The following is a 21,222-nucleotide window of genomic DNA, read 5'->3' on the forward strand; positions in this document are numbered from 1 at the left end:
GTCAGACGGGTTCAGGTCACTGTGACACCGAGCGGTTCCTGCGGTTCTCATCCTTTGACACCTTTCTGACAGTTAACCTGTTCAGAACCCACTCGTGTTACAAACACACAGAAATACTACAGTTTAAACACATATTATGTTCTTTAACAGAAGGATTAATAGATTCAAATGTCCCTCGCCTCGAAGTCGGCCACGCTCGCTGGATAAAGGAGTGTGGCTCTGCTGCAGTCCACTTTGAATGACGCTGGACATCGTGATTGGTTGACTGGTCATCGAATGGACAGAATGGACGGGGATCTGAATAGGTTATGTTTATATAAATTACATTAACGACGGCTCTGTTCCATTTAGTTTAGCTGAAATATGTCAGTGTACTGTTGTCCTTGATACTGATGGTATGTAGTCAGTATTAATATTATTAGTGCTTTCTGCTGAGAGACAGGTCTGCTATGTGAATCATGCTACTGCCATCCACTTCTACACATTCCAGTGATTGTAGTGGTTTGAACATATAGACTCGACTGTTATTCATTGATCCTGCACTTTGTGTTATGGTTTGTTACTCACTTAGATTATAACTGCTTGCTGAGTTACTGTGATTATAGTACAGAGCTCCATGTAAACTCACAACCATCCTGCACGTCTGCAAACTCCTCAGTCAACGAGACGAGCTAAAAAAGCCAAATCTCTACACGTGCTTGTGTTATTTTTTGTGTGTCTGTTGGACATGGTGTGCGACTGTGCTATTTTGTATTAGTGTGCATCAGACAGACAGTCTCATGGCCGGGGAGGCTGTGTTTGAAGTCCATTAAAAATGCATCACAGAGGGCGACACTCAGCACTTCTGCACGATTGTATTGATTTCCTGAGCAGGCGGCTCACACCAATATCTGATGGTATTAATGATTGTTAAATATTCATGACGGCTATCACTTTACATCTGCAAAGAGCTCTTTGGACACACACTCACAAGTGGAGACACACACACACACACACGCACACACACACACACACACACACACACACACACACACACACACACACACACACACACACACACGAGGGAATGGATAATTTTAGCCTTGGTACTGTATCTGTCTTTGTTATGTGTATAGAGCAGTTTGCAGTATTCAAAAAATGTTTCAGTTTGGACGGTAACATAATAGTCATGAATGTAAAGCGCAGTGTCATCGGTTTACCCCTCCAGATACAAAAGACAACACCGTCCTCACCAGAACAACTCTAAGAGTCAGACCGGTGTCTTTGTGAGGACGTAGTCTGAGGGTTCACGTTCATGTAAATGTTTTTGTAAGAATGCTAAAATCAGCTACTTAGCACTAACTGACATTAGTTTGGAAGGTATTTTGGTCATATACCAAAGCATTGACCGCTGCATTTTTAAACTGTTGGCGCTGGATTCTCCCTGATGTGGACATGAATGTCTGCAGCGACAGTTGTTGAGATAAGATCAAACTTAATGGCAGTCCACCCAGAAGATACTTCAGTTTGGGTCAGAGTGGTGGACCAACCGACCATCCGACCAACAGACCCACACCGAGCTGTGCAGCTAGAAACATGCTGCTGGCAACAAAACTAAACAAAAACACATTTGTTAAATGTTTAAATGCAGAGACAGAATGAAGAAACCCTCCAACAAACAGCTTAATCCAACTCAGCTTTGGCTTCTGACTCAGAGAACCTTCAGTGAACAAGACAAACACCGACCCAGCTGCCGTCAGGTTCACACATTATGATGTTATACTTCATGAATAAATCACTCAATCCACAGTGACTAAACATTTGATACATGACTCCTGATTAGCATCATTATACAATCTGACAGACATCACAGAGACGAGACATTCCAGACAAACTTTCCCGTCTGAAGTATTCGGTGGAGTCTGAACTGTGAGTACACTGCAGTTTGTCAGTCTGAGTAATTACTCAGAGTTGACAGGTTTTCAGTTTATACTTGTTTTGTCCACCGACTGTGCTGACGTGGCTGCAGGGCAGCTGCTCAAAACGCTACTGGAATTAAATCTAAACTTTCAGAGACGTACAAACCAAAGAATATTATTTCACAAAAAAGATGTAGTCTCATTGATACATGTATGATGCCCACAGGCAATCAAACTTCTGTTTCTAGCAGTGCTGCTACGTTTTGTCTTAATCAAACTGCATCCGTATTGTTATTATTCACCATCTGTGATAAAAAACAATTAGTGCTGATGAAGAAAAGATCTAATTTGAAAAGGATGGCTGATCGTTAAAATAACGGACAAATATCTGTCAGATAGTTTATCTAAGGGTTGACTGAGAACAGTTTCTATTTTTCTTGAATATCATCACTGTTACAACTACTATCAATAATACAAATAATTGTTAGTTGCAGGCCTAACGATCCTTTTCCCTTCATCTCTGGCTCAAAATGCTGTCCCTCCTAATCCATCTATCAACATAGATGACTGGTTTTGGTCCATTTGTTGTGGAAACAAAAAGAAAATGCTCGCTTGCTTGTCAGAGATGACACATGATGAGCATTTTACAATTAAACAACATGAAATTACATTAAAAAAAGACTGAAATGACTCATTGGACTCCAAGATCATTTAAAAGATCAGCACAGTTTTAAGGTGGACACCAGGATTAGTTTCACCCACTCAGTATTCAGTATCACACCAAATGTGAAGTATAGTCACAATCTCTGCTTCTGTTCCTGAGTTACGGTGCTGAGTAAGAACCAGAAAGTGTTTTTTGCAGAGTAATGGCTTCGACCACCGAAATTCATCATCGAGTCCAAGTGGATGTTTGTGACAAATTTGAAGAAATTCCCTCGAGGCATTCCTGCGATATGACGTTCAGACTGACGGATGGACCAAAACACACCGCCTCTGTCCACAGCTGTCACCGGCACAGACGCATAAAAAAAAGTATTGTTGACCATTTAAACAGACCTGCAACACAGTGTCAGCCGAAACTACCGCTCCGAAGTTTACCTAAGTCTTTGATTCAAATGTCAAAGACAGAAATGTGTAGGTGTGCATCTTGTTGGCAGAGCCCTTCCAGGTCTCTTCTTTCTGTTCTACTCCTCCATCTCATTTTTCTGACCACTTAATGCTGCAACAATCCGCCAGCAGAAGTCACATTTCTGTAACCTCTCTTTTATCTAGGGAAGACTGCTGTTGTAACCGCAAGGCATCTCTTTCCTGTCCTGCCCGGGGCGGCTGAATGGATCCTGACAGTGTTATATTCTCTGTGCCGGCGCTGCTCCGACTGCTCTTAGACATTTATCATCTCGCTATCCTCACACAGCGATCTGCAGACACTTGTCACAGCTGGAAGCACACTTATTGTTCTTGCAGCAACTGTCGCTTGTAACGACACAACGCATCAGCCGCGGGAACACAAATGATGTTGTCGGTTACCTGAGCTTTATTGTAAATACAAAAACAACTAAATGGGAGCCTAAGTTTCCAATTTGTCACAGAAATAGCTGCAGCTGTTAATTTTACAACATGTGAAACTTTTGAGTTTGAGAATATAGAACATACTGTCATCGGTCAACCTAAAACAATATCCTGCATGAAGAGCATAATTTACTTTAATCATGTCCTCTGGGTTTTTTGTGGGAGTTTTAAAATGTTTGAATCTCTCATTTTACAGTCAAAGCCTAAAACTCATTTGTGCTGGGAACAAACAGTATCCTTGATTGCTCTTTCTTCTGCAGGAATGTATTCAACAGAGGAAGTGATGCAGAGCGAAAAAACAGCCTGATCATATTTCTCCGACATCAGCATCCAGCAGCAGGGACTCTGCCGCCTGCGATGGGAAACACGCCAGAAGCAAAGAAAAAAGACTTGAGCATGGATGAGGAGGCTTATACAGATCTTTACAGGAAATCTGTTGTTATTAGTATTAAAGTGAATTTCAAGAACAGTAAAAGAGCTAAATATGAAACAACACGATCGACTCTTCAGTTCACGATGAGATACTTGCTGATCACTATGTGACAGGCATTTAAACATCTTGTAAAACAACCTTCAAGTGTTTTATTTACACCTGAAACAGTTTCCAGCAAGACAGGAAAGCGTGGGTGAGATCATTACTGAGCCGCAGCGATGCATCTGGGTTTCTAAATATTTCAGGAAAAGCTCTTTACTTCAGGCCCTCTGCAGTCGACTCAGTGGTCAGATTGAACCGGTTTTAATTAAATGTAATTCGTCATGTTCAGCTGATATCCTGTGATCCTGTGCCAATAGTGCTAACCCCCCAAACCCTAATCCTCCATTTATATTTTTAAGTTTTTAACAATTGCTTTGCCAAATAAATATGACTGTTCATTCCATCTGAGGCTCACAGCTGGCACTGGGGAAATGTCTGGTTGTCATTCTGATAAGCTCACAAACAAAGGAACAAACACACAATAAAACAACAACCAATCACAGTCACGTTGGATAGGATGCATCAACGGTGCCCCTGTGCGACAGTGTTGTGAGGGAACGTATTCTGGTTGAGCCTGAAATGACTAAACTCCTGCAAAAGAAAAGGTAGTTCAGGTTTGTGCCTTCAGTAACCAGATTAGTGTTCAGGTAACCTGCCATGTTCTGCACGTAGGCTGCTGTCTGTTTCCCATAGTGACAGGCATTTTGAAAAGTGAGTGGACGGGGGGAGAGGATGCCATCTGAAACAGTCGGCCAATGGCAGGCTTCCACAAACGGTCCACACCTGGTGAGTCAGACTGACCCCAGCCTGTTAGAGGCAGTACTGTGCACTTCACACTGAAACACTGAAGCCTCTTCATGCCCTTTCAATTGTAAGTCTGGTTGAGTCATTACAGTTTTGTTCTCCTTCTATGTGTATTTGTAAAGAGGACCTTCAACTAAAAAACCTTCCTTCAGCTTCCTTCAGCTTCCTTCAGGACCTTCAACGATCATCAGCCATCTTCCAGGACCAAATTAAACGTGTGTGGCAGTTGATTCCAAACTTTCAGAGAGTAGTGCATGATAAACTTTAATATCCCAACTGTATATATTTACGACTGTGCTTAGCTTAATCAGGATCCTGTCCTTCGTCGACGGAGTAGCCTCGACTCGTCAGCTAATTAGACAAAAACACAGATTTCGTATCAGTTTGACTCAAAGAGGAACGATGCTTTTCATAGCTCATGATACATAAAAGAGGAGCTTTACAAGGGAACTACTTTATCTTCAGATTCATCTGCAGTTATGACGACTGAGCGAAGGTCATCTGATGATGGTGGAGATTGTTTACCGTTATTAATAAACTGCTCAGCTCTGAATATTGTTTTCATTCGTCTCTCTCACACCGTCAGCTCTGTTACGTTCCTCCTCTCCCCGACGTGTCTTTCAGTCCTGTGCAGACTAATTATCTGTGTGTGTGTGTTCATTTCCATTACTCATTTGTGGTTTGCAGCACGTCACACACAAACACACACAAACACACGCAAACACACACAAAGACACACGAACACACACAAACACACACGTAGGGCAGATGGTTGCTCTCCTGGATACTTAGCATGTTACCACTGCCTCTGTTTCAAAACACAGACATTAAACACGTTCAAGATAATAACTTGTTACTGATGATATGCCAGATCTCTCTCACACACACACACACACACACACACACACACACACACACACACACACACACACACACACACACACACACACACACACACACACACACACACACACACACACACACACACACACACACACACACACTCCAGTTGTCTATTTGCTCCCTAATTAAGAGTTTGCTTGTCTACCTTCACACGGACTGGGCACAGCTGCTGACTTCAACACTGTAACCAGGTGTGTGTGTGCATGTGTGTGTGTCTTTGTGTGTTTGTGTGTGTTTATCCAAATGTAACTTCCTGTCATACCAGCCAAGTGGATGAAACAATCTACCAGCCTCTCTCTCAGAGACAGGACTGCTAGCAAAGTTTGGAGGCTTCAATTTCAGAAAAAGAGAAGATCAGCAGCGGGTATGCAGCAGAGGTGTCCAGATGTTGGACGCCATCACACAGCGACCCTCTGACCGCCCTGTGCCTCTGTGGTCTGTAAAGTCAGAGGTGAGCGAAGTGTGTAGAAGGTGGAGTCGTTTTTTCTTGACCACGAGAGAGAGATGATCTCCAGTGTTTCGAGTCTGTTTGATTGTGAGAAAAAAAAATATATATACATGACAGCACTCTGAAAATAAACTTTTCATTTGTTCACTATAATTCACAGCCGTTGTTGCGCAGCTTTCATTTCCAGAGCTATTCAGTTCTGTTGCTTTTAATTGATCATTCTGCAGCTCCAATTTGGGAGCTGCTGACTTTGGTAGTTAATTTTAAAAGTAATTTCAAAGTGTTGCTTTTAGCTGTTTATCTCGGAAGCAATTTGGGGGCCACTGATGGTAGAAGAGTCTATTTAGTGACGCCGCTGATTAATTGAGCAGAACGGAGAAGGCAGGAGTGAGACTGTATGTGAGGGATTTTACAGTGAGAGAGAAAACCAGCATGTTACCAAGAAAAGTGGGAATGTTCCTTTAGATAGATACACACAGTATACTGAAACACATATAGCCACAATCCCACACATCACATGCGGTGCTGAAAAGAGTGTGTGGGATGTAGCATCATATCTGTGAAACTGTCCAGTAAAATGTACTTTTACAACCAAAATGACTTCAAATGTAAAATCTAGTGCAGAAAAAAACACCATCAGTCCGACAGGTACCCAGGTATACATGTATTTGTACTTAGTGGGATTATTACAAAATATGAACATAGCTCACTTTCCTGGGAGACATCTATGTCCTGAAACATCGCTGGAGTTAAAACACAGACAGCAGCAGCTCTTGGTTGTTCAACCTTTTGCACAATGAGTTAAAGATTTCCTTCAGCACATCTTCCAGACTAAAGCTGCAAACTCAGCTGATAAAACAAGTTTTTATTGGACGCACCAATCACCCCATTTGTGCAACTAAACTGTTACGGCAACCAAAATAATATGCACACTGTAAGTTACAACTAAGCGTCGAGGGCCTTCTGTGTAAAACAAAGTGTAACAGCGTCTCACAAACAGTAAACCTAAGAGGAGGCACGTCCCAAAACACCATTTTATAAAAGGCAGCACACGACCACAAACTGGATTAACAGCAGCCCAAAGGCCCGGCCCACAAAATTAGTCAACTACATCACCTGAACAGCTGCTGGACAAACCCTGGATTTTTTACAGCCACAACAAAACAACAGTTTGCTCAACCTTGAGAGTAGCATAATACAAAGAGGACGCCATGCACGAGGATTAGTTTATATTCTACATCAACAGTCCTCCATCCTCAAAAGAAAACAAACTCTGTCTCCTCCAACCTCCTTTAAATATGGGCAGCACCACCCACCAACCAGCCCGACAGCACCACCCGAGAGAGGAGAGAAACAAAGACCAGTCGTGTTGTTCAAATCTGAAAAACATGTGAAGTGAAGTGTAAAGTGGAGGTGTACTTCCTGTCAAATAGTCTGATTTTTACGTACTGTATCATCTCACTGATACGATCAGTCATATTGGATTGATTGAGGGCGGACAGACGTACAGAAGACGTCGTGCTCGGCTGTAGATGATGAGTTAGTTGAGCAGTAATGTTGTTCACGGTGTGTTTACCGTGTTTGTGCCAGCAGCTCAGAGAGCCGGACTTGTGTACAGGACATTGTGCTCTCATCACACCAGCATCCAAGACAGGAAACAGATTTTGTTTTCTCTCCCTCCCACAGTCACCGGCTCAACCCGAACTCAGGTCAACGACTCTACCGGCCAACACCGCTCTGGACCTCCAACCACACAGGGACATACATGTGTTTGACTGCTAGTCTTTGTCCCGTTTTACTTTTGGGTTCAGTTTAGTTTCTTGCTAAGAAAAATATCTCAGACAGAAATATTACCATCACAGTCTGCGTCTCCAAACCTCATCTCAATGCTTTGATACTGATAATGAGTCAAATCTTATATTTTCTTAATGGAGCAGCAGCAAACAAACAAGGGATCAGAAGCAGATCCAGTCTTACATAGAAGATTTAATTATAAACACCAAACAAATATGCATAGAAAACCAGAGGGAGACGGGCTAATCCTGATCCTGTGACTCATCTCAGCGTGTCGTCTGTTCTCCTGCAACCCTGAAACTACATTTATCAATTGATCGTACTGCAAAACTGTGATTTAGATGCAACTGCTTGAATATATAGCTATTGCTATAGAAGAAGAACGGCACTGAGGGCTTTTCTCAATGGAAACATGTCTTCTCTCCTACTGCTGATCTGATTGGTAAAGTTATCACTTAATTGGTGTGTTTTTATTCTTATTCGCTGTTTTTGTATAAGCTTCTGCGTGCCTGAATTTACCTCATGATCAATAAAGTATCAATCTAGTCTTTAAATGCTTCGAGGTTTCTTCTCTGTTTTGAAGAGGAAGTAGAAGTTGCATCAGCTGCACCAAAGAAGAAGAAATGGAAACTCCTCTATGGCGTCAGTTGGTCTCAGAACCAGCGCACAGTGGCCCGGTTGGTTATCAGCCAAACACCCCGGTACAGGCTGGACAGAGCCGACTGTGACCGTGTTGTATTTCATTCTTTAACTGCATCGCAGCTTCATTAATACTTTAGAGATCCTGGCTCCTGTTACTCACACAGCCTATATAAAGCTCCATATACACACCCAACCTACTTCAAGGTTGTGAATAATTAAATAACGTACAGTATGTTTGACAGCTTCATTAAAGCAGTTTGGTGAGTTAGATTATATCGGGCTGGCTGGAGGCGACGCAGGCTTACACCCTCGTCTCTCAGCCGTCAGCGCTGCAGAGTGGAGCTACGTGGAGACAAAGAGCGGAGGGGACACCGTCCCATGATGCACTTGTGGTGACTTACAGACTTAATTTCACGGCATCACATGATAGCTTAATTTATCGCTGTTATTATCGCTGTGCTGCTTTCGTCCGTGCAGGCATGACCTCCTGTTGTGTGTTTGTTAATTCCACTGGGACGAGGAGGGCTGTGGGAGTCCTGTGAAGAATCGCAGCTAGGAGGCGATAATTTCTACTTTTAAAAATATAGTGTTATAATCACAACTCTTAACATGCTTTTTATCAAGTGGATTCTGCTCAAAGAAATAATAATAACAAGGTGATTCATGGGAAGCAAAGTGCTGCACACTGTCATTAAGTTTAATTGCAGAGGAGTACTGTAGAATAAAGTGTTTCACCCCGACTCCGGTGAATTTGTGTCTTTGAGGGCAAACATGGAGGATTAATCTACTAACTCTGGTGACAGTTTTAAACTCTTGACCTTTAATTATTGTTCCTCATTCAAACCAAATTACGTAATCATGTAATAATAGTACAGCTGCATCTTTCCTCCAGGTTTGGAGGTAAATGTATTGTCTGCAGCCAGAGATAAAACAAGTGATGAAGTAAACCTCCACCAGGAGTTCAGCTCAGCTTCAGAACAAATCTCACTTTTCACGTCTGCCTCCAGTGAGGAGAAGAAGTTTGTCCTCGTCTTTCTCTGTGTTTAATATGTAGAAGTTTTCTCCCACACTGCACATAACTCATCCAGACACATTTATGACTTTCAGTAAGCCCGAGGCTGCTCGGCACAGAGGGCTGATCTGCTCGCCACGGAAAAACAAATATCAAAAATTTAAGGTGAGACATAAAATATGAATTTGTTAACACAATGGCACACATGCAAAGATAAAAAGATAGAAAGAGGGAGCAGCTGCGGCTCAGGAGGCGGACCGGGTCGCCCGCTAATCAGAGGGTCGATACCATCACTGGCCACGGGGCAAAGCGTCCATCGGCAAGGCACTGAACCCCAAATTGCCCCAGATGGCTGTTTTTTCATCGGTGTGAGTGACTGTGTGCACAGCTGAGCATGGAAATATCACCAGGTGTTGGATAAGGAAGCACTGCAACAATCGTTATGAGCAGGTCTGAATATCAGAAATGCATTATATAGTTATATACTTACCTGAAATAATCGCTAAGCATCATGACATCAAATTAATAAGTCATTAAGTGTTTTTATCACATATGTTATTCTCTGCATCTCATCTTCACTTCACTCTCAGTGCAAACTAAGAACAACGACAGGGCCACAGCACACAGCGCCAACACTATCTGCTTATTGCTGCTAAATGTGGTGGCCATTAGTTAGTTGGGATGGTTAGAGGTCCAATTTTGTGACTCTGTCCCAGGATGCCAGGAACCTGACCAAGCCCTGCAAGAAAAACACCTTGGTACTGTTACCTGTATTTCCTACCGACCTCCAACTTCTTGGAGGTTGCGTTGTTCTGTCCCGGTCCAGCTGTGTTCACTTGGAGCTGCCAGTCGGCAGACCGTGAGGTCCAGGTTCGTTAATTATTTTTTGGGCTTTTTGGGGAAGAGATAGGCGCCACTGAGGTACCGTAAGGACTCAGACTTGCCAGAGCTGCCAGTTCTCGCAGGAAACACACAGACACTAGTTTAACATGAACATTTCATATTCTGGTTCTGGCGAGAATTTCTACATTTAAGTGTTTTTATTTCATTGCCTACTGAATATCTTTGGGGTTTAGACCGTCTGTCAGAATAATGACAACATTTAAAGACATCCCGGTTTGACTTAAGGAACTTGTGACGATCATTTAAAAAAACAAATATAGCATTAAAGCGTTTTAATCATGAACTGCTTAATTTTAATAGCTTTTAAAATGATGAACATTGTGTTTTAAGTCTGTGTGCCTCCTATTCACTTGATATTCATTTCAAAATTGGATTGGTTTATACCAGCTTATTGTTTAAAGAACACATTTAAAAAGTCTTTGCAGTCGAGTGAGAAACTTTCTGCAAAACCAAAGTCACACTAAGTCAGCGCGGTGTGTTTGTACAGCAGCTGCCGGCATATTACTGTTGCAAGATTCATTTCACTGAAAGATGCTCACATGTTGATTGAACGCTTGTATTCAGGTTTGTTGTTTATTTACCGACATCGATCATATAAGCTGCAATTTAACCGTATCAATAAACTGAAATGATCTGAAGTGGAAGATGCAAACAGAGCGGAGGAAGTGAAGAGGATGTCAGGAGATTAGAAAGATTGAACAGTGATACAGAGAGAGAGAGAGAGAGAGAGAAGATATGGAAGAGGTGAGACAAGGAGAGTGAGATGTGACGAGATGGAGGGATGCAGGTAGAAAGCGATTGTTCTTCCAGCAGAGCTGCGATCGATTGTTCTTCCCGGCAGAGACGTCCGTATTAGCAGAGAGAGAGAGAGCGCTTCACAGTGTGACCTATTTACAGCTGCTATAATTACACACACATACAAACACACAGCGGGGGGGAGGGAGGTATGTACTCAAACATACATACATACATACATACAGTGGAACAAACACGTGCAAATTAACTGCTGATGACAACAAATTAAACTCTCACAGAAATAAAACACTAATCCATGTTGGTACCATTCCTACACAGCGTGCACATAATAATACACACTGCAACTCATTATACTTTCCTGACGCATCACATCTTCTGTTAACGTACAGAAACATTTATTATAACGCTACTTAACAAAGAGATCAAATGGAAGTTGGTGCTCACAGTTAAAAACCCACAGAGAGTTATCCCTGACTTTGAGGTTCCTGTTTTAGTGTTTTTCAGCTCATTGTTTCGGTTTTAAAGCCCCAAAAACTTTACTGTTCAGTCTCACCGCTCTGCTCTCAGCTCAGCACTAAACAAACGACAACCTCAAAGCAGAAATACAGACATTTCCAACTCCCCCGGTGTTTCCCTGTGGTATTACTGTTGGTGCAGCAGCGTTAACAACACGCCTGCCATCCGAGAGCAAGAAACAACCGTAAGAATCACAGTTTGATCCAGAAACCCTGATCGATCTCAGTGCAATGAAAAGGCAGAGTAAAACAGCTGGTTGTATTAACAAGTCCATCGAGTGAACGTCCGTCTGTTCACTCTTGTTTTACCTCAGTTGTTATAATTCTCCCTCTGCACCTAATTTAGACTTCATCTTTCTGTGGAAAATCAAGCCCAGTGGCAGATACACAAAGTGAAAGCGAGGTTTAAAGAGAACCAATCTTTACAGGGATGATGTCATTTCTCCACAGCCATTAAACTTATGCAATCAGTTTTTAATTTAGACTCAAAAGTTAAAGCCCAAGTTGTCTTTTACCAATTCAAACAGGTATTTCTACACCTAGCGTCACGCAGGATGTGAACCTGGTGGCCGGTGTCTGGTACACCCACCAGAATGATTGAATTTAAGAATAAGAAAAAGCAGTGGTACTTACAGAAACGTGTTTCTCCTACCTCCATCTCCACCGTTCCCAAAACAATGAAAACTCCCGGTAAAGAAACATAAACACGGGTCGTAATAAGCTGCTGTCACACTCGACCCATGAGGTCGTTCTTCCAGTTACTGTTTATCATCCCTGGTGACGTCAGCAGAGACGGGCTCTAACAGTGTGTGTGTTCATGTGTCGTCAGGGTCACAGGAAGTGCAAAACCTTCTTCAGGGAGCATCAAACATCTGCAGCCTCTCTTTATTCGTTCTCTCTCTCGCCTCATGAATCCCTCCATCCTCTCTGAGCTCCCTCACAGTGTCTCTCCACCTCCATCGCTCCTGCTTTCTACAGGATTGAGCAAATCCACTTATACACATAAGAAGCAAGTAAGTGATCTGAGCAGGAAACCCAACGCTCTTATTCCACTGTGGATCTGTGTGTGTGTGTGTGTGTGTGTGTGTGTGTGTGTGTGTGTGTGTGTGTGTAGGAGAGTGAAGCTGGGTGTATAACTGAAGACGGTATATAAACTGTGTGATTTCTGAACAGTGATGGGACCACTTGGTGCGATATACACAGAGGGAAAGAGTGGAGGTATGGAGGAAAGGCTGGAGATAAGAGAAGAAGAAGGAGAAGATGAACGGACTGAAGAGATTGTTCATTTTTTATTTCACGTCAGTCTTCAGGGCGACAGATCAACCAAAACAACGCGGATCGAGTCTGATGGTTTCAAATGGTGAATCACTTGCATGGCAGAGAGCTGAGCATGAATCATCTGCAGGAGCCACGACTCTGACCTCTGCTCTTCACACCGTTGACTCACATACAGTACGGCCAGGTTTTATTTTAACATCAGAGAGACTCAGACGGACTCTTTACATACGTCCTGCCTTTAAGTTCATGCAGCTCCAAGTGTTCGCCAGCAGGAGCTGCAGCCACAGTCAGAGCAGCTAAAAAAAATATTAATAATTTGCCTCAAACTTCAACCTAAAGTGTCACATTTATTAAATTTCTTCTATCAAGTTGAGTCAATATGAATAAATAACTTATAAACCTCATGTGTTCTGACTGTTAAATGGTATTTACACGAAATTAAAATAAGTAAAGTCACCGTTTTAGGCAAAATATTTTTTGAGTGTCACGCGACTAATGGCGACATCTTAAAACTCGTCCTCATCAAAAGAAAACCTACCACAGGTCGACTGTGAAAGCAGCTTATTGCTTAAAAGTCTTAGTATGTGTCTGGTATCAAAAGTCAAATGTGATTTTCTGGCTAATAAATGTAGTAAATGTTGTCAAAAGGACAAGTTAAGGTAAAAATATCTACATGTACATAAACACTGAGGTCACAGATAACCCTGACAGATACTGACGAAGGAAGAAGAAGGAGAAGAAGAAGAAGAAGAGGAAGGAGAAGAAGAAGAAGAAGAAGAACAAGAAGGAGAAGAAGAAGACGAGGAAGGAGGAGAAGGAGAAGATATAAATAAAGATTCACAGCTGAGTGTGTTAGTAGGTTAATATTACTGAATAAAGCGGTGATGGAGCTCAGCTCACAGCTCACAGGCCTCAGGTCTGTTTCCAGCATTGATTGGCATCATGAGTCAGTGAAGAGTTGGAGGCTCTGTGATCACTGATGAGAGAAAACAACATGGAAACCTGAGAGCTTCCTCTGTCAGCGTGTGTGTGTGTTTATTCCTGGTTGATCCTCGAGCGAGGAGAACACACTGACTCACCAGCTGATGACACACACACACACACACACACACACACACACACACACACACACACACACACACACACACACACACACACACACACACACACACACACACACACACACACACACACACACACACACAGATGTGACTGAAGAGAGACATGAAAATGTTGTGATCAGAGAGGAGAGCATTCAGTGAGTCAACCTGAGAGCAACTCTCAGATCAAACAAGGAAATCTGTGTGTGTGTGTGTGTGTGTGTGTGTGTGTGTGTGCGCGCGCACGCTTGTGCGTGTGCATGTGTGCGTGTGTGTGTGGTTTGGGGGTGTTTGTATAGAGGAGATTGAGACACAGATGAATAGAGATGGAATGAAAAGGTAAAAATAAACTGTATGGCTCAAACACACAGACACTCTGCTCCACTTTTACGAGTTATTAGTTTATAGTTTATATCATTTATGCTTTTTTAGAGTTTCAACATTACACACATGAAAACACGACAAATGAAGGAGATGCTACCTCATAATCATACATCCTGTAGACGCAACCAGTGGAATCCTGGGTAAAGCCCAATGAGCCAGTGTGACAACATAACTTACACACAAATCAGTGATGACACACAGCGGACGTGAACCCAGCAGTCCTGCGTGTGAACGACCCAACCACCCGGACTCAGGGTGATGCATTTGACATGATGGGAGTAGATCCAGTTCGAGATATATACTTTTTAAAAATGTTAAAAAATTACAAATGCCATTTAATTGTGTGAAGGGCACGCAGTGACCACAGTGTCTTGACTTTTGGTACTCAGAGCTTCATGGACTTGAGTCGTCACTGTGACTCAGGAAACAACGACCTCGTCCCACTTCTGCATCACAGAAACACTGAAGTATTTTTGAATCTACACAAAACTGAAACAGCTGAGTGACCCAGAGACTGAAGAGGTAAAGGTGAGACACACCTGCAGGATATTTATATGTATGTGTCGTATATAACCTACTTTACTAGTTTGTGTCGTGTTTTAGCAGCAAGAAACAGCGACGCTAAATTTAAACAACACTAAAAAGCATAAGAAGCAGGCTGTGTGTGTGTGTGTGTGTGTGTGTGTGTGTGTGTGTGTGTGTGTGGTGTACAGCTCTCATATCTCTCCGAGCAGTAATTGTCTCATAATTATTATTCATCATAGGCTCTTTGATCGTGGGACTCTACTGATATTAATATTATCATCTAGTGGCGAGAGAGAGAGAGAGATGAGGAACAGACGACGATAAAGGGAAGCAATCAAACAATAACTTGAAAGACAGAAGCCTGCAGAAAGTTAAAACAGTGATTTAGAAAAAAAGGAAAGAGAGAAGAGATAAAGTAGAGGAAGTGTGATGGAGAGAGAGTCGGGTGGTGAAGTGGGAAAGAGGGTTTATGAATAGACAGAAAGCAACACCTCTGTTCAGAGATTTCATATGATTCATGAGAGTGAGTGAAAAAGAATAAAGAGCAGAGAGTATAACTGTGGCCGACATATGGTCTTTAAATGTTATCGCCTCACAGGCCCAGCAGGAGACGAGTGGGGCTCTTCATTGATTTCTCCAGAAGAGACAAAGTGTACCGACATTTGGTGAGTGTTAATTTTGGACCTTGAGCACATTTGTTCATCCGATCCAATAAAATCTCCTCAGAGAGGAGCCGAGAGCAGAAGCACTGGATGTAAAGTGTCCAGAGTTAAAGGTCAGAGAGACTGAAACAGAGCCAGAAGAAGAAGAAGAAGAAACCATTTACACTCATTTAATGAAAGAAGACAACATGTTATTGATGCTTATCATGTCAAATTTTACAAAAACAGTCCTACTGGTGCTACTTTTTGTCATCCGTGAAGAAAGTGACCAGACTCCATTAGAAAAATGTATGATTTTGTGAGTTGGGGCTTTAGGAGAGACTTTATAAACTTCCTGAATCGCCGTCTACAACATATTCATAACTATTCGTGTCTTCTTGCAAATTCGGCAAACATTATACATGATATTTGTGTTTGTGTAAAAAGCGTTGTGTCCATTTGTTCCAATGATGTTGAATTATTTGCATAAAGAACGGGGAGGTGAGATCCTGACGGGCTTCGAGCTGTCTACTCGTGATCTGATCACTCGGATGGTACCACCAGGTCTGAACTCCCTCAGAGAGTCAGATATGTAGAGGAAGTCGGAGGTCGCTCATTTCCTGTTTCATTATTAGAATACACGGACTGAATGTGATAAATGGCCGTGTTAGTGAATCACAGTGAAGAGACGGTTTTAGAGTTTGTGCAGTGTGATTCGCTCCTTGGAGAGCGAGCAGCCCAGAGGAATACCACCATGTCTTCTGGTGATGGAACAATATATCAGCTGCGTGATCAGATTTCCAGCTCCCCATAGAGGATTTTATGTCGACAGCTCCCCGCTTGAATTATCAATTTAGATGTTAAATCTGAGGACGAGGACAGCGTTGGACCGTTTCCTAACACCGTGTGATCTCTGGAGACGCTGTGATAAGAGCCTGAAGGACACCGTTTTATCGTTGATGTAATTTCAGCTCTCCTCCTGTTTTAAAACCAGAAGCAGGTTTGAACTTTTTTTTTTCCTCGTGGGACGGAGCAGCCAGCACAAAATGAAAACTATTTCTGTATGTGCTAAAAATTCAAGGTTCATCCAAGAGTTGTTCAGTCATCTACGGGGAGAAGTGAGCAAGTCAAAGCTCCTCACAAGGACACACTCAGTTAAAAGCTTCTGTTTATAGAAACAATGTCTGTAAAACATGATTTATGTAACCTGGTCGCATGATATTACATTTTATTATGTCCTAGTGTTGCTTCCTGCTCGTATCCCGTGTGCAGGACGACCAACAGCTGACCGGTACAGGAGATGCTGAGTTAATGATCTTTTTCAGAGATCCTATATTGATTTGTTTGTGAAGAGGGTTCACTCCGGACACATTTGAGACAAACTGAATTTTGTGTTTATTGCTGAACTTATTTTTGGTGAATATCATTTGAACTTGTCGAACTCTAACCTGCAAAAACACGACAGGATAAAGTGAAGCTGTTCTTGTGAAAAACTCTCTTTTTAGAGAAGAATTTGAAAATTAGGGTTGAAATTAGGAGAAGACAACAACAATTATTGTTATTATTGTTGTTGTCAATAAACTTAATTGCAAGTGAAGTTGACAGTGTGCAAGAGTCTTATTCCTGGTTTACTGAATTGCGATATATGTGCACGTCACTCTGAAATGAAGTTGTTGTTGTAGAAGTATAAAGTCACATACATTAGTATAATTAGTATAAGTAGCTCAATGTGACTTGATTTATCTGTATCGTTGTCTTGTTGTCCTCGACTTAAACTCAAGCTGCAGCAAACACACTCATTTATATTCCACCACTTTCTGCCAAGATGGCGGGCCGATGATCAGCTTCACACGAAACCGTCATTTTGTGTCGTATTAATAGCGAGTGGTGATTAGTGTGTAACGTGAGCAGAGGTTCACTCCCACTGAAAACAGCGCGGTGGATAAATGGACGAACCAAACGATGTAGAAAATTGAAAAAGGATCCGGAAGATCCAATGACTGATTCTGTGTGAGAGGAAGGCTATCACCTTTTTTCTCCACACACACTCAAGTCTGTGATTGGCTGAGAGTGGACCGCTTCTCCTTCATCCTCCCTGTTCTGCACTAATCAGATGGAGATTACAGAGAGGACACACACACACACACACACACACACACACACACACACTGAACCAGCTCCCTGTGGGTGCTGCACCACCACCACCACCACCACCCGGCTCTATTATCAGAAGAAATGGCACACAATTAGATTTTCATGGCGTGTGTGTGTGTGTGTGTTCCTGCATATTTATACATGGAGAGGCGTTGTGTATGTGTGTTTGCACAGGCTGCAAAAGAAGACAGAACCCAGAGTGTGGTGAGCGGAGATCTTTAGGGGAGGACAGGCTCGACCGTCATCCTGATGTGTAATCATGATCATCGAGTGTTCACGTCTCCGGCCCTGAATATTAATCACATTACGAAGCAGGAGGAGACGTGGGCCCGGCGGGACACACTGAGGACACTGAGAGGGACTCGAGTCAACAGCGTCACTCCCTCTGGATCAAAGTCTCTGAACACTGTCTGTGAAGTATCAGGCTTCATAAACGATAGATCCTGCACTTCACTCTCAGCAGACCCTTTCTGCCTGATAACTTGATAACCCTGAATAACCCCGAAGAAGAAGAAGAAGAAGAAGAAAAAGAAAGAGAAGGAGAAGGAGAAGGAATATAGGCTCCTTCTTTGTCGTCCGTGAAGGAAGTGACCAGACTCCATTAGAAAAATGCATGATTTTGTGAGCTGGGGCTTTAGGAGAGACTTTATAAACTTTCTGAATCGTCGTCTACAACATATTAATAACTATTCAGGTCTTCTTGTAAATTCGGCAAATGTTATACATGATATTTCTGTTTGTGTAAAAAAACATTGTGTCCATTTGTTCCAATGATGAATGTCTGGGTATTTGCATATAGAACGGGGAAGTGAGATCCTGACGGGCTTCGAGCTGTTTACTTGTGATCTGATGGTAACACCAGGTCTGAACGTCCTCAGAGAGTATGGAAATAATGACACAACAGTGCAAACAAAACAACATCTTAAAATAAAATGCATTAAGTGTGTGTGTCCCCTCAGTGATCTCTCTCTGCTGAGTTTACCACCTCAGCCACTTTAAAACCAAAACGTGACACACATTTCCACCCTGGATCTCCTCTTTCAGCCCTCATTTCATGCACCAACATGCTTTTTTATGGACACAGGAATATGTTTTCCATCTTTTTGTCCAATGCGCTGCAGCTCTGACCCGTCCAATCCTCTTACAGCTCTTCGTCTTGGACACTCATACTGTGGCGGATGCAGGAATCGCGGCTTATTGCAGCTTATACTGTTGCAGCCATTGTGAGTCACTCTGGATAAAGTTTGCTAAAAACGACTCAACTGTGAGGATTTAACAGGACGTGCAAGTCTGTAAAATGGCCACATAGAGTTTGGGAATAAAAGAGTGTACTTGAATTTAAGACTTAAACAAACTACACACATCTTCATATCCAGTTTGTATGGACGACTGTGTTGATGTGTTTTAGGGTCGTACACCAACACATGATGTTAAGAACAGCACTTTTATACAGAATATAGTTGTGACTGAGTTCAGTAGCTTAAAATTAGCTTACACTCTCACTCACACACAGCAGGAATGAAGCACAGCGCCATCAGCTGTGCATGAGTCAGCACAAGGTATGTCCCGTCCTTTACATCTACACACACACTGTTACTGTCTGTGTGTCTATGTAGGCCGACTTAAAAGAAACCTCAGAGTGTGCTGACTCACACTGACACACACACACACACACACACATCACTCACACACAGAGGCAAACAAAAAAAATGTAAGCACACACCCAGAAATAGACACAGGAGAGAGTCTATCACGGCTGAACAGGACGGTGCACAAGGTCAGGATGCTGCACGACGTCTCACACAACTAACCGTCTGATACAGTGTCACCTGGAGTGTTGTTCTTAAATAACCAAGTGGGAAGATGAAGCTGTAGATATCCTCACAAAGTGACCGAACTGTGGATTGACCCCATTTCATTTTAAGACATGATGGATGAGAAAATATCAGAAGACAACTTGTTTTTTAGGGCCCAGAGCGGTGGTGATGAAGGCTTCGTGTTGCGCTGCATCACATCGCCTGTGTCTCGGCCTTAAAACACACCGCAAAGACTACAGCTGACGACCAGACAGCACGTACGTCCCAGTCCTGCGTGACAGGACATACTTATTCGCAGATAAAGCAGGGTCTTTTCACATCACTCTCACTACTATAACCCCTTCGAAACAATGTCAGATAAAAATTTGCAAGATGGCAATGGGAAAGATGCACTGATTCAATTAGCTAAACAGAGAGATTTCTCACACTGACCGCTTCTGCCGCCAGTTCTACATGAACGATCAGCAAAAAAGACACCAAAAACAGGTCGACTAGCGCAAACAGTGCAGGATGCACCGCAAAAACTAGAGCAAAGGTCCTGACCTCGGCTGACCGTCGGTCTGGTGTGTCGGGACCTATCCAAGCACAAACTCCTGCTGTTTAAGGCTGTTTTAGTTCATATCTCAAAGGCTCTGCACACCCCGACTGCTGTTTATAGCTCAAAGCTGGGCAAAGGGTGTAAACTGCCCGGCTCTAAAAGAAAAATAAATTAAACTTAGAGAGAGTGCGAGTGGCTGCAGCTCAGGATAGGAGATAGCTCAGCACTTAATTGCAGGGTTAAATGGTAGAAGTGCACCACACAGTCGAGCGTCCTTGAGAAAGACACCGAACCCCAAATCAATCCCCAAGTGTGTGTGAAAATAACAATAAGTTGTTTGGGAGAAAATGGCTGTGATGAAAATGTCAATCAAGCTCGCTCGTGTTCCCACTTCTGAGCAGAGATCTAATCAGGCAGAACAACACTCGTGTGGCTGAACTACGAGTGTGTGGAGCCATTAACACGTTTATAACTACATTTATTGTGGAGACAAAATAAAAAACTCCCTCCTCGTTTCCCAGAGCTCTCCAGAAGTGCCGGCTGCCGGCCAAACAGCTGGCCCGCTTTATTATATCATGTTTTAATTGTAATAAAATAGTTGGTGATTTTTTACCCGCGATATTTTTTACGACCTCGAGCTGCTGCTTCAAAACGATGCTGGCATGATGACAGAGGAACGCTCCTCTCTGTCTGTATCAGTACTAATGTGTGTGTGAGAGGTCGTATCCTGCTGAGCAGCGAGAGCAGAGTCAGCGTCAGTGTTCGACAAATTGGCTAAATAAATGACGACAAACATCACGAAGATGACGGACAGACAGACAGACAGGGGACGTCCGTCCTCATTAGACGGGACTACTTTGGAAAAACACCGGTGGCAGCAGCAACTTTATGATTGTATAGTGACCATTAAAAAGTCCACTGAAAGCAATTCATTTTCCATAAACACCACACAAACGTTTATGGGCTAAATGAGGGAATGAATGAATAAATTATGCTGATTTACATTGAACTTTTTATAGCAGAGCATCTCTAAGACCCATCGCAACACAGCACTGAAGTAACAAGC

General features: G+C 42.6%; 1 protein-coding gene across 1 annotated transcript in view; it reads right to left on the reverse strand.

Annotated features, from left to right (window-relative positions):
- The window catches only part of LOC311255720 (leucine-rich repeat and fibronectin type III domain-containing protein 1-like protein), a gene marked incomplete at its 3' end in the record, with an annotated part of 276,352 nt that overhangs the window by 153,870 nt on the left and 101,260 nt on the right, over nt 1–21,222 (reverse strand). The window lies entirely within an intron of this gene.

The sequence above is a fragment of the Pagrus pagrus genome, assembly GCF_965226575.1.
Source record: "Pagrus pagrus genome assembly, chromosome: 4".
Taxonomy (NCBI): domain Eukaryota; kingdom Metazoa; phylum Chordata; class Actinopteri; order Spariformes; family Sparidae; genus Pagrus; species Pagrus pagrus.